A 13,435-nucleotide genomic window follows, 5' to 3' on the forward strand; every position below is an offset into this window, starting at 1 on the left:
GTGCTTAATTTAATGAAGTGAAGGATGCCAAGTAATCTAACTGCTTATTACGTGAAGAGGCAACGGGTAATCTAATGATCCACAGGTGGCTATGATTTTACTGTGTGAAGTTACAGACAGGCTGATCGTGCTTCTCTCGGTGCTGGGAGAGGTGTGGAGCAGGAGGTGACCTGCTGGCCGGAGCTCACCCAGATGCCTCTTCATTTCCTGCCTCCAGATGCGTGTGCGAGTGCTCTGATCATCTGAGGGAATGCGTGGGTCGTGTTTTATTTATTTTTGTGGAATGCATAGGTATTAATAATATTTATTCACCACCTGTAATCAGGTTGTAATCATGGTCTGTAATTGCAATCAATAAATTAATACATCAATTAGAAATGAATCTCAATGAAATATATTTTTTATATTGATTGAATGTCTTTTCATTGCTTTTAGTGGCTGGAAATGCCAGTTCCATCTCTGTATCATCAAAGGAATGAGCTGAATTTTAATGGCATCTGTGTCTAGCGCTTAGCAGTTACTCTTCTGGAGGAGCTCCACTCCTCTTCTGGGCAACACTGATGTTATTGTAAACCATTTCCATTCTTCATCGTAGCGCTCAGCTCAACTTCTAATTGGGTTTGGTTCTATTCAACCTATCTATAATAATTTGTTGGGTTTTTGTTGTTGTTGTTTAAAATTTCAATCGTGCCTACCATATGGTGAGTATCATTTATACATAAAAGCTACTTGCTGTTTTACCTTTGGAAATCGTTAGAGCCTTCACAGCGAGAGCTTCCTCACCATCTGCTCCCCTCTCAAGCCTCGTGCTAATGCAGACAGCTGCAGTTGTGACTCTGGGGTTATTAAATAGCGATGTCCAGTCCAACGCCCTTGTGCCTGGCTTTCAGAACATCAGCACAGCAGAAAGCAGTTGCTTCGGCTGCAGCACAAGCTGTTGCATTTGCACAGGAGGAGGGCAGGCGTGTGCCCTGCCACACTTGCTCCTGCAGTCCTGTGGTGTGAGTGGAAAAAGGGGATTTGGTGAGGGGCTGCAGCTCCCCCGATGAGCTGTGGGTCCAGATCAATGTCCTGTAATCCTTTAATGCTAGAGAGGCTCCGGCATTAGACCCTGTGCTAATCCTTTTTTAGGATGGGCGTCAATTGCAAAGAAGATTATGCCATTTTAAAATGAGCTAATTATTAGTTAATCAGAGCATCCCGCAGATTACAGAAGGCAATGCCGGGGTTCATATTCAGCCTTGGTGAAGTTGGCAGCAGAGCTCGGGGCAGCTGGCATTGCAGCTCTCCTTGTCTGCCAGCCAGCCCTGCCTGCCTCCCGGCCGCTTTGTTCCAGGATGTGGGTGGGTTTGGTTTCCATTTGAGTTTCTCTGCCAGATTTTTGTATGCTAATTTTGGTCAGCAGGGAGGGTGAGGTGGCTCCTGGTGACCTCCTGTCTGGCAGGAGGTGGAATAACTAACCTAGGTGCGGGTTGACATGGCAGATGTTTCTGGTGTTCAGAAACTCAACATTCTTTGTCTGACTGCTGTGTAGGTCGCAGATAGAGGTAACTTGATGATAATTTGAAAGCTGTGCTCTTTTTTTTCTTTTATTTTCCCCAGAATAAAAGGAAAAAAAGAAAGGAAAAGCTAATTTCATTGTGTTCTCAATGTCCTTTAAGTGGTACTTCTTAAAAACAAATACAACTTACTGGAGCTGTTAGAGTTACTTATATATATTTTTGGCATTGTATTCAACCACAGTAGTGAAAATCAGATTTAATGCATTCATGTCAATACTGCTCTATTTTCCCTCAAGGAGGATGCTTTTAACCCTGTGCAATAATTTAGCTGTTGAATAGTGGTGTTAACGATCAGCAAGAATGTTTTCTCTTGGGGATTTTTTGTGTGATAAGTCAGCCTGAAACAGATTCTTATCCACATTTGTCCTTTTAAATACCCCGGTAAGAAAGCTGTTTTAAAATGTTTTAGAGATCAGTGGATCACATATAGCTGTTAGATGCTCCAATTTTTGATAGAAGTTGTCTGTTTTTAGTGGCCCTGTAGCAGGTAATAAATCTCTGGGTAAGTAAGATTTTGGGGAAAGAAGCTGTATCTGAAGGCAGCACTTAAAGGGTCGCAGTGCAGTCCAGCAGCAAAGGAATGTGTTCGTGCTCTTTGGTGGTGGAGAAGGGAAGCTGCTTTACTTTTTTTCTTTCTTAATCCAATCACATGGTTTCTGAAATAGGTTACTTTCAGTGATAAAAGAATGACAAAAGTCGTTTATACTGAGGAAGGTGGGTAAGTCAGAGTCGCTGCGCAGATGGGCGAGTGAGGATTTTACTGATGTGAAGTCTTCCTTCAAGTCCACGGGGAGCTAAAAAGCTGAAAAATTGCATGCAGTCTCTGAAGAGAGATTGGTGGAGTATCTTTTTTTTATCCTGACCATATTCCATAAATGTTTTAATACCAGGTATCAGGTTTTCAGTTACCCCTGTGCTGAAATTTTTAGTGTTGCCAACGGTTAGGTTTGTGCTTTGTGGCCAGGGGTGTCTGATGGGAAAGTCAGAGTGTTATGCTGCACTTTTGAAAGGAAATGCAAATAGAAACGTTATTTTAAAAAAATACAAATGGGGGGAGAAGCCTCTTGAAAGGAGTATCTGGGTAAGCAGAGTGGCTGCTGTGTCAAGAAAAGGGGTGAGCTGCAGAGCGTTGACCTCCATTGTGGGCTCACAGCCTTCCTTGCAGGAGAGGAGTGGGCTGTGGTGCAGCCTGGCCGAGGCATGGACGTGAGCTGTGTGTGCTTTCTGCAGCCCGAGCAGCTCTCACAGCCCGGCTGTGGCTAAGCACTTTGTTAGGGAGTGTAATTGACCTTGAAATGTGCTGTGAGCCAGGAGGACAAACTGGCGCACTTTGGGGGACTTGCTTATTGCCAGTTGCTGCTTGTTCTTGAGCCTTAATTTAATTCCTTTCAAACTCCTTTTTTGAAAATCCCTTGGATTGATATGAAATAAGGAGAGATGGCAGTTCTGGAGTTCCTGAGTAGGTGAGCAGGGATGCCTGCAGGCTCTCTGGACCCCGGGGCTGTGCCTCAGGAGAGCAGGCTGCAGGACTTCCTTCTGTTGGTTTTGCTGGAGTAATTTCATTAGGCAACTCCATTTCTGCTTTGAACTTGAAACGAGTGCAGCCGTTCTGCCCTGCTTGTTTATGCTGCGTCATAGGAAATGAACAGAGTGTGCTTCTGAGATGGCAGCGTGCTTGTACAATTTGTGTGAGTTTGGAGATGGGATTGGTGCACAATGTTCTCTTGCAGAGAGGCAGATGTTAAAATTATCTGCATGTGATGGAGACCCATATCTGTAACAACTCTGCTGCTTCTGCTGCAGCTGTCCATGTGAATGCATGATAACACCTTACTCTAGCCCCGTGCTGCTTTGCACAGCTCTTGCAGATCCCAGCACTCACATTCCTTTAGCTCTGGGGATGAGGAAAGATGGGTATGCCTGAAGCGTGGGTGTGCATAAAGTGAGGCAGCCATGTGTGTCGGTCATCAGGATGCTGCTGTCTTCTGTAGGGCAATGTTTTCATTTTGCTTTAAAAAAAACCATACCATCCCACCAGGCTTGTTTCTGGACCAGATTCTGCCACTGCCACTAAGAAGCCACACCTGTTTGTGCATATGTAGTTCACTGCAGAGTGTTTTTTAGCAGTTGTTTAATACATTTTTAGCAGGGGAAAGAGTATGCTTTGTCTTGTTTAGCCTGGAAGCAACTACTTACTATTACCTAGTACTGAACTGTTTTTCTATGTAGAGACATAGCTCTTCTTGTTGCAGCTATTCACCTACAAAGAAGAGATGTGATGCTCACTGTGCAGCCAACAAACTCGGATACAAAGCAGTCTTGTCCATTTCCGTATTGGATGAGAGGTTTTGGTCGTGATTTATCACATCTTAATCAACGGCATGGAGTTCTGCAGAAGCTCCTTCTGGGTCCGTGCCGTGATGAAAAACTTCTTTCATCTTTCTGCTGAAGGCTTTTTGGCAGCCGGGACCCAGCTGGCCCTGACCATGCTGTCCCTGTGAGCAGTGAGGCCCACAGCTGGTCATCAGCAGTGAATGCTCCTGGTCCCTGGAGTGTGCCCCAGTGCACCTTTTGGCACAGTTGCTCGTTTTTCATTAGGTAGTGATTTGATTAGATAAAAATAAAAGTTGCTTGAGCATTCACTTTTGCGGTGATGCATAACAAATTTATGCAGATTTGAATAGGACTAATCTGCATGCAAAATATAAAAATGTGATTACTAACCCATATGCACCTGTACTGAGGTTTAATCGGGTACAAATACGAGCTGGAAGACAGAAGCTTAACAGAATGTACAGGCTTGAATTTGGGTGGGAATGAAAGCAAAGAGATCTTTATACTGTTAATGATGATTCCAATGTTTTGGGGGTAAATTATACCTTTCAGTAATTTAAGAACAATGTTATTCTTTAATTAACTTTTACTTTATTAAAAAAAGCACCACAGCAACCAATAATCCTGCTTTCTGCAGGCTTTTCACTTTTGACTTCCTTTGGCTGCACAGCGTTAATGGCATTCAGTTCATGTCCAGGATCACCCTGAAAACGCAGGTGATTGATTCTGACCACGCATGAGTCAGTTTGCAATGAATGTGGTTTCCTTGACATAAAGGAAGCTTTGTCAGTGCTAATGGTGTGCTGGGAGGTTAGGCCTTAGTGTTGGGAGAGCTTTAAGGAATGTTCTTAGTGATTTTCCTAATAATTTTGGTGGTGTTCAATGACTCATTCACCCAGCCCGCAGCTTGTTTTCGAGCTCAGTGCTAGAGTGTATCACTTGGCTGTGAAGGTTTTTATGCTCCAGGAGTTGGATGTCAGTGGAAATGCTTTTTGCATGATGTTCCTTGCTTCGTGGATGCTCTGCAAAGGCTGTTAATGTTCCATGGTGAGGAGTGGAGAGTGAATTCAGGTTGTAGAAATGAATGAGTAATGAGAAGAAAAGCTGAAAGTCAGCTGTGACCCCTTGCTTCTCATTCTTAGAGCTTGTATTGGAGGGGCAACTCCAGCCCTACAGTTCTCATCTTTGCATGCATGCACTGCACACACGTGTCATTTTCATAATGAAGCAAGTGAATACAAAATATTTCTGTCTGGAACCACCGCTGTATTGAAAAACTAGCAGTGCTTGAGCGAGGTTTTGTTACAGACCGAAGCAAAGCCTTCCCACTGTGAAGACTCAGTGCTGGGAAAAGCAAGTGTCTGCTCTGCCCACATGGGAAGGTGTGAGCAAGCAGCTTGCTGCCATCTTGCATTGCCGGCACCCCTGCTCGTGGGAATGCTTCCAGGTAAGCGGGACCAGAGCAGATCCAAGAGCTGGCTTGTTGTGATGGCAGTGGCACTACGATGAGGACAGCTGAACCGGCTGGGTAAGCCTCATGTGCGGTGACACCAGCAGTTGCGTCTGGGCCCTGTAGCCCCTTTTGGGTTGAGAATGGTTCTTATTAAGAGATTTCTGACACATTTTGATGGAAAGAGACTGCCATTAGTGAGGGTGCTGTAAGTAAACTGAGCTGACATCAGATAATCAAGAGCACTTAACACTGTGACACAAAGTGACAGCATCACAGAATTTCGAAAATGAAGTTGACGCTCTGTCCTGTGCATTAGCAGATGCCGAAGCAAGCAGCACTGTGGTGTGGGTTAAGCACAGAGCATCAGGATTTCCTCTGAGAGGCTGCAGTGCTGTGAGAATGGCCCATAACCCTAGTGTTTAGTGTTGTTTTGGGAGTGTTTTTGTGGAAGGTAAATGCGCGAGCCCTTGGAAAGTGAACTACTTAAAAAAGCGTCTTGCCCAGAAGGCTCAAACTGCAGCAGTCTGTAAGCCCTGATGCCAGCTTTGCTCACTGAAAGCTGTGTGATGCAGAGAGGCCTTGTGATTTGAACCTTGCTAGGCTGAGCCTACCCCAGTTCAATAAAAATATTCCAAAATGACTCTAGCAGGAGTCTTGGGTTCAGATACCTGTTGAAGTTATGCACCCAAGGCCTCTCCATTTAAACGTATTTCCCAAGAGAAAACAGCCCTCATTATTTTCCTTAAATAGTTACACAGGGATGTGCTGTCTTAACAGATGCTGCTTGCAAGAACCTCCGTTTTGTGAACACCTCTGCCAGAAAATGTTAAGGAAGGAAGATAAAGTATCTGTAACGCTGTGTTCAACTCAGCAGGAAGCCACATTGGTGCCAGGATGGAGGGAGACAGAATAATAGGATTCTGTAGCAGATAAGGTATTAATCTTTAATGTGTTGAAAGAGGTACCACAGGAAGGAAGGATGGCATGATTTGGCAGTGCTCACAAACACAGGGGAAGGTTTTGTGAGCATTGGGGCTTAACTGAGTTATAAAGAAATATCTTCACATTGTGGTCTCATAAGAAAATAACAGGCAGTGGGGGAAATGCCTGGTGCACTCGTACACTAACAGAGTATCCAACTGTATTACCAGTGCTATGGCAAATCGTGGTTGTCATCTAGTTTGATCAGGTAGAAGGTGAATTGATGGGAAGAAGTTTTATCCTGCAGTACCACTGACAGGGTCTGTGAGCTAATTGAGAGCTGTAATGGCTCATCAGCAAGTGACTAAATGACTTAAAACCAGACGAATGAAGATGTTCAAGTGTTGCAGGTGAGTTCTGAGCAGACAGTGCTAGGTGAGTGCTGGTGAGATCTCAGATTGCTCTGGTCCTTGCAGGAGGCATTTGCTAGTATCAGGCTGCTATTTTAGAGAGGTGAGTGGGCCCTTGAGCAGGATGGGGAGGATTCTAAATACAAAGGGAGAGGGGACGGAAGTTTATATGGGGGGAGGGGAGAACAGAGGAGGCAGTGAGGAAGGCTTGTCTATTTTGAAAATATTTTGTATGTTAGGATTAGGTGGATTTTGTGTTTTAGTATCTATGAACAGCCTGTGACTATAAGTGCTCCACTGGAAGAATGGCATTTCAAGTCAAAATAGTCCGGTATTCCAGGCTCAAGTGAGCTCATGGTGCATATATATAGCAAAGGATAGCTCTGGCTCTGTTACTGCCACTAGCTGGATGACGTGGCGTCGTCCTGCACTGCCCTAGAACATGTTCAGGCCATGGAGGTGTGATGCGTGGGTACACAGCAAAAGCATGTTTAGAGCTTGACTTTACATTTGGATGTAGAAAAACTGATTTTTCCATTTTGGTTTACCTAGAATTGGGATTGCAGGCTGGTGTGGGAGTACCTAGAGCATTTAGGGAAAAGAATCCAGTGTGATGCATAAAGTCTCCATAGAAACGTTCATGCACTGAATGTGTGGCAGAATTGTCACCGTAGATGCTTCCTGAGGCTTTAAAGAGTGAGTGTTTTGAGAAACAGTGGAAATGTGACCAAGAAATCAGAATGGAGATGCTCATGGTGTCCAGTGGCTGTAGATGTCTGGAGAGATAAGGATGTCTTTGAATCAAGTCTTCCCCTGAGGTGGGCAAACATGTCACACAGTCCCTTCCTTAACTGTATCAGGATCTATTTGTGAAAGCATTGCACCCAGGCTCCCAGTGCTTCTGTCCGCTGCAATCTGCTGGCTGGAAAACTTCTTATTCCCACACCGAGGATTTGTGTAGTTACTCACGGCTGTGGCAACAGCTTTTCTGCCTCGCTGGTGCTTTCATCTCATCTACTAAGGAGTCAATTATTTTGCTGTCTTTGTCTTGTAAAGTTGAATGTTGATTTGCTTGGCATTCTAGGTAATCTTCTGAGTACTCCTTTCAGTGTGAATTTGTCAGTCGTGGGTAAGTGGAACCTTACAGTTCTGTGGAGTTCTTCTCCCATCTGCTCATCACATCCCAGAGATGCACGAACTCTTACAGTGGACAAGTCCAGGGGCTAAGAACAGTTTTCCCTTTAGGAAAAGATTCAGGGTGGTTTGTATTTGAGTTTCTTGAAAAATGTTCTCTCAAGTGTCCTCTGTAGGAGGTCAGAAACGTTATTTGTTCACATTCCTGGTGCTGGGGGAGCATTGAGCATCTTTTAACCATTATGTCTCTTCAAAAGGTGTGTGCCAGTTCTTTCTTGCACCATGAATAACCTCATGCTTACTGAGCAATTCATCTAGTTAAAAAAGTATTTACTCTGTGTCTTCATCTTGTTCCAGAGGAGCAGAGAGAACTAAAAGGAAGAGCCTTTGGATGTCATTTATGCATCACAAGAGCTTTGTGTGTTCTGCTGGCACTGCAGTGTGTGGCTGGCACACCAGGGTGTCTGGGAGCTCTGTAGGTGCTTGGAACTCAGATGCAGAGCTCAAACCTTCCATAATGTTCTTGTTCTTGTAATGTTAATGTTCTTTGCTGGGCTGCAGTCTGACGGGGCAGTGGGCCTCCTGCAGCTTCTGCTCCTGCCTGGGGAAGATGCTGCAGATAGAAATCAAGCGAGGTGGTGTGACTGCAAGTGGTGCTTGGCCTTTCTCTTAGATCATCTGTGGAGACAGAGACTTGGTATCTGATTAGAAACCACATTTAATCAATGCTGTTGATTAATCTCTGACTGTATGTGTTTGTAACACAGCAATTCTGAAGATCTGTTGATGCTAATGGGTCTGCAGGTAATTGCCTTTTATCCAGAATTCTTCAGTATTCAGAAAAACCTTCATAGAAAGACAGACAGAAAGGATGGTCCTCAGGTGGGCTGGTGAGCAAGTATTGCTGGGGCCAGTTGTACCAGAAGGTAATCCAGTTTGTACTTAGAGAATTCCTTAGTTTTAGGTAATTGTTAGGCTCAGATTTTCTGTCCTTGCAGAGGGATTTGTAATGTTGAGCCACAGTCACTTGTGCTGCAAAGTAATTTCATAGGATGAGAACAATTGCTTGGTTCAAAGTCTGCTTTTTGTCACTGCAGTATTTAATGTTTAACAGTGTTCTCTATTCCTTTGGAAGTGGAATAAAAGCAAGGCCACCTGTATTGCCAGCGTGAAAATGTGCTGTTATACGGAGCTGGGCTGAGGTTCATCATGTTTGTTTTTCTGGCATGTCTGCTAAGGTCTTCTGTATGTTTCAGAACTTTGTGGAGAATTTGAGAAGGAATAAAAGCAGATGGGAGGAAGGTCACGCTATTTCTTAACTCCTGCAAAGAATGGCCATAGGGTGACCATTTAAAAAAAAAAAAGTACTTAGATTCAAATTAGGAAATTCAATCCAGTTGTCATGAATTTCCATCCATAGCCCAAAGGGAAGATCTTAATAGTGCTGTGATGTAAAACTAGTCCTCAGTGCAGCACTTGGCTGAGGAGACTGGAAACCTGTGACTGGACATTCAGTGAGAGCTGGGTTACAGTGAAGCCAGTGGGGATTTTGCCCCCAGCTTGAGAGGTATGAGAGTCTCATCCTATTTTGTTTCCTCTTGGTTAGGGCAGGATCCTGTGGGGTGCCTGGTAGGTGTGCGCTGGCCAATCAACTCCTGTCTTTGAAGGACCTGGTCATTCTGCTGGTTTTTTGTTGTTTTATTTTTTAATGTTTCACAGTAAAATACTTAATATATCATTTTCATGAAAACTTCCTCCAATGAGCTGCTTCTTGTCTTGGGGAATCAGTCTAAATAATCTCAGGCTCCCTGTTCTTTTCAGAATTAATGGCTTGACCCAGTTACACAATTCATTCCTCATTCATTTTTCTTAGTATCTTAGTCATTTATTTTCCATCTCGTTGTATATTGAAATGACCTGTCCTACATTTTCCTAGTTATTTAGCTCTTGCAGAGCAATGGGATTTTCTGGAGGTTTGACTCCCACTATGAAATGGACACATTCTGGTCTTTTTCCTGAGTTTTCTTGGGAGCTGGTTGGTTCTGGTGGCAGCATTGTGCAGGAACTGGTGCACGGTGCTGCAATTAGAAACACGATGGTGAAGCAGTCTTCATCAACTGCCTTGCTTCTGAGCAATCTCTGACAAATATTTAGAAGCTTGCCCCCAAATACTGCAGAATTTTAGCAAACTAAACCATTATTCTTGTCTTAAAAATGGCCCATTGAGAATTTACAGCTCTAGGCATCGTGATCTTTTATTGCTAATGTTCACAGTAGATTTTCTTTTCCTCACCAGCACGTTTCCAAACTGGAAGTAGTTGGGTTTCTTTGCATTCTGTTTATTTGAGTCAGTTGAAGTGGATGACAGCGGACTCCCACTCTGCATGCCATCCCTTGTTGTGAATTGTGCAACAGAACGCATGGTTCTAATACAAATTTTGTCTACGCTGTTATTTTAGTGCTGTTTTTTAATGTAACATTTACAAAAACATTGGCAATCAAAGAACTTGCTACCATTTGTGCTAATTTCAGGAGATGATCACAGGACTGTGTAATTAGCATTGATTAAACAAGGAGCTGAATGGCGAGAGGCTACTTATGAGATGGGAGAGCAGGACGTTTTCTCTACTAGACAAGGAACACTTAACAGCATGCTAATGAACCAAGACAGCTGGAGAATTCATAAAGGGCAACATCAGAGATGATGGCTTCTGTTACAAGGGAGTAGGTAGGTCAGTGGGCATTATAGGATACTTGCGGTGGTACCCTGGTGTACTAAGGGGGAAGCAAGAGATCTGTGTAATGGAAATCCTGTTTCACAGCTCTAATAAGCTTGTTAATAACAATTCAGCTTGTCATGGCATTTAGGAAGGATTTCAGATTTTTGTGTAGAATGGGGAGAAAGATTCAAGTGCAAAGGGAGTAAGGACTGCAGTGGGCAGCAGTGTAGGTTAGCATCACCCTAGGAGAGGCTTGCAGAAACTGCAGCTAAAGCTGGTTGCACAGCACGCAGAAGGGGTGCTTCTTGCACTGCCTGCGTGCCTTCTGCCCATCTTAAAAACTGGGCTGTGTTAGTTAGAGAGCTTCGAATCAGGGGCAGTTTGTTTCTGTTGGAACAGCAGGCCATTGCTGCATTTTTTGTTGGAGGCTTTCTGAGCTCTCCTGTTAAACCTCTCCTACAAATAGCTCATGAAAGCCTGTGTTCTTCCATCCCTGCCCTGTAAACAGAGCGCTGTGGGTGAGAATTGATAGGTGCAGGCTGTGTTTCTCACCTTGGCATTCACCCACCTGCATGAGCTGAGTGGAGTGATGGCACCACCTGGAACAGGGGCAGGAGTGTAGTGTTGAAATCTAGGAATGAGTTCAGTAAGTTCTGTGTATCCCCTTGCATTTCAGTTAATGGTATGCCCACGGTGCACCTCACTCATCTGCACAGCAGGCTTGAATGCCTGGATGGGTTATGATATCAAGAACTGACCGTATGCATTGTGCTCCAGAACCCTTTAAAGAGCTCTGTTTTGTCACCAAATGAGCAGAATATTTATATCCTATCATTTCTCATCTAATCTTTTATAGCTCTGGCTGCCCCTTGGAAGGGCAGCTCAACTTGCCTCCTCTGCTTTCCTTCTCACATCCAAAACCTCAATGTCAGGGCAGCCTCAGAAGTCTGTTTCATCTTCTGTAATTGCCATCAGAAGAGTTTTTCCATGAGATCAATATTTCTGATGGATGTTGCTTCCAGAACTGACCATTTATGTATTCTGCAGAAGTGTTATGTCATTACTGTGCCTGCCATTGGCATGAGACACAACAGCAGCATCTGTGAAAATCCGCATAAAATCATCTACAGAAGCTTCTGTTACTTTACCTTTTCACTCATAAAAGCCCATTTTGGTCCATCTAAATGCTAGTGCAGCAGTTACAGGGTTTTTTTTACATGTCAGTCTGTCTTGGATATGATCTGACATCTGTGAAACACAAATCCTCTAATAACTGGAGAGCAGCCTCAAGCAACGCCCTGCACATCTGAACGGCTCCATGGCTTAACTAGATGGGAGGGAACGCAACTTTTTTGATCTTGAGTGTCTGTGGCTGATTCTTTTCTTAGAATTAACCCAGCTCTTTGCATCTCAGCACTAATTTAGGATGTCTGAAACTGCTTTCTAGGCTTAGCAGCAGAGGGTAAGGCTGGTGCTTTTTGTTGGAACCTGATTCCAGCAATAGAACGCAGCGTATCTTTGCTCCTGCTTCCAGATCATCTGCTTATTTGTAGGCCATCTGATGTATTGGTACAGGTGAACAGATGCAGGGCTGTTCCAAATTGCTTATCCATACATGTGTTGTGTTTTCTGCCTTGGGTACAGTAGACAGACGAAGCCTCAGTGCTGTGGAGATGGTGCATTTGTTGGACCACTGACAGTTTCAAGGAAAGTCTTCTTGGTAGGAGAAGTCATGCTGGCAATAGAAATTGATGGTTGGATTGGTTTCTCATTTTCTTTTTTTTTTTTCTCGAGGGAGAATGATCAGACTGATTTGGGCAGTGGAAGCATAGGTGGAGGTACACGTTAAAACATGAACAAACAGGAATCTGCTAGCTAAACATTTAATTTCTGCCGACTTACTTCAATTTTCAAGTCCCAGAGGACCAACTTCCTATTATCGGTGAGCCTCATTATAGTTTTATCTCTGGTCTTATAATAAAATCAAAAGCATTAAGTAACGAGAGCTATCCTTGGCTATTTATAATTGATTCAGGTAACCACTAATTGCAGTTTGCCTCCCAACTGCTGAGGAAGTTGAAGGTCTTTTGCTGTCTGTGGTGGACAGATAGCTTCTGAGATACTGGATGAAGAGAAGTTAATAGCGAGCAGCGTTATTTAATATCCTAAATAAGGATACAGGGGAGGAAGTGGAAAGCAATCTGGCAACGTCTGCTGTAGCTGCTGGCATGGTCTTGCTAGAAATTAACTGTCTCAGAGTGAATTAGAAAGGGGGGAAAAAAACACCAGCAGTTGCAAGTGCTCATAGTGTTTGGAAAGTGGAATTTAGGTTTGCCTGTGTATGTTACTGCATTTTGGTGTTTTCCAGGAAACTTGTTCATGTGGTTTCAGCTATTCACTTAAGTCCTGTATTATTATTTCATTTCCTGAGTGCGTGATTTATATAGCTGAGGATGTTGAAGTCAAACACACAAATTGTAATTCACTGCACGCAGATTAAATTGGCTGTATGTATTACTTAAATAAATTACATATGTTAAAAAATAAGCAGCAAACTATGACTGTCGTAGTCACAAATTTGCAATTCAGATGACCGATAAAGCAAGAATTATTTGCTGACAAATTGTTTGGATAATACTGAGTAATGAATACATTAGAGAATTTCATGATGTGTTCATCATGATTAATGAATAAGGCAGAAATATTCATCAAGTGTTATGTAAGTAGTGGCAGAGCAGAAAATCCAACTCCCAGCAGTGCAGAGGGTGAATGCTGTGGTTCTGGGGGTGGGGGTGGTTCTGGGTTGGAGCTTTTAAAGGTGGCTGGGGGTTTTCTTCTCTGACAGCCGGTCTCTGCTGGGATGTTTCAGGGCAGCATCTGCAGCAGTAGTGAAGTATTGGT

At 43.6% G+C, this 13,435-nt stretch overlaps 1 protein-coding gene across 8 annotated transcripts in view; it reads left to right on the forward strand.

Moving 5' to 3' along the window:
* IL1RAPL2 (interleukin 1 receptor accessory protein like 2) overlaps positions 1-13,435 on the forward strand; it is a 335,478-nt gene that overhangs the window by 34,192 nt on the left and 287,851 nt on the right. Inside the window, exon 2 of one of the 8 annotated variants that reach the window (XM_048959244.1) lies at positions 12,329-12,476. The exons of 6 other annotated variants lie outside the window; for them this stretch is intronic. The gene's annotated coding sequence lies outside the window, so the exon portion shown is untranslated. Of the gene's footprint in view, positions 1-2,299; positions 2,400-12,328; positions 12,477-13,435 lie in introns of those variants that run through there. One more of the 8 variants, XM_048959245.1, reaches the window with a different exon arrangement.

The sequence above is a fragment of the Lagopus muta genome, chromosome 13 (assembly GCF_023343835.1).
Source record: "Lagopus muta isolate bLagMut1 chromosome 13, bLagMut1 primary, whole genome shotgun sequence".
Lineage (NCBI taxonomy): Eukaryota > Metazoa > Chordata > Aves > Galliformes > Phasianidae > Lagopus > Lagopus muta.